The sequence below is a fragment of the Hippoglossus hippoglossus genome, chromosome 21 (assembly GCF_009819705.1).
Source record: "Hippoglossus hippoglossus isolate fHipHip1 chromosome 21, fHipHip1.pri, whole genome shotgun sequence".
NCBI classification, from domain to species: domain Eukaryota; kingdom Metazoa; phylum Chordata; class Actinopteri; order Pleuronectiformes; family Pleuronectidae; genus Hippoglossus; species Hippoglossus hippoglossus.
The window spans coordinates 6,253,235-6,253,510 of NC_047171.1; positions in this window are offsets into that span (position 1 = coordinate 6,253,235).

Here is a 276-nt window from a genome sequence, read left to right on the forward strand (position 1 = left end):
CTAAACTCACACCAACGCACCACATGGACCCGAGCCTGCTGGACTTTCCCTTCACGCATTCTTTGGTATAAGTCTCAACAGTATGTTGTGAAACGAGGATATGCCATCATGACACCTTTTCTGCTTGCTAAGCAGTGGACCGGGTTTCCCAGAAGTCACCGCCGACATCACAGGGAGGGAATCCATTTTAGGCCAATGGATGGGAAACGCTGAAGAGATCTTATATCAACGCAACGGTCGGCTTGTCAGTCTTGTCAAAAAGCAAAAACTTTTCAT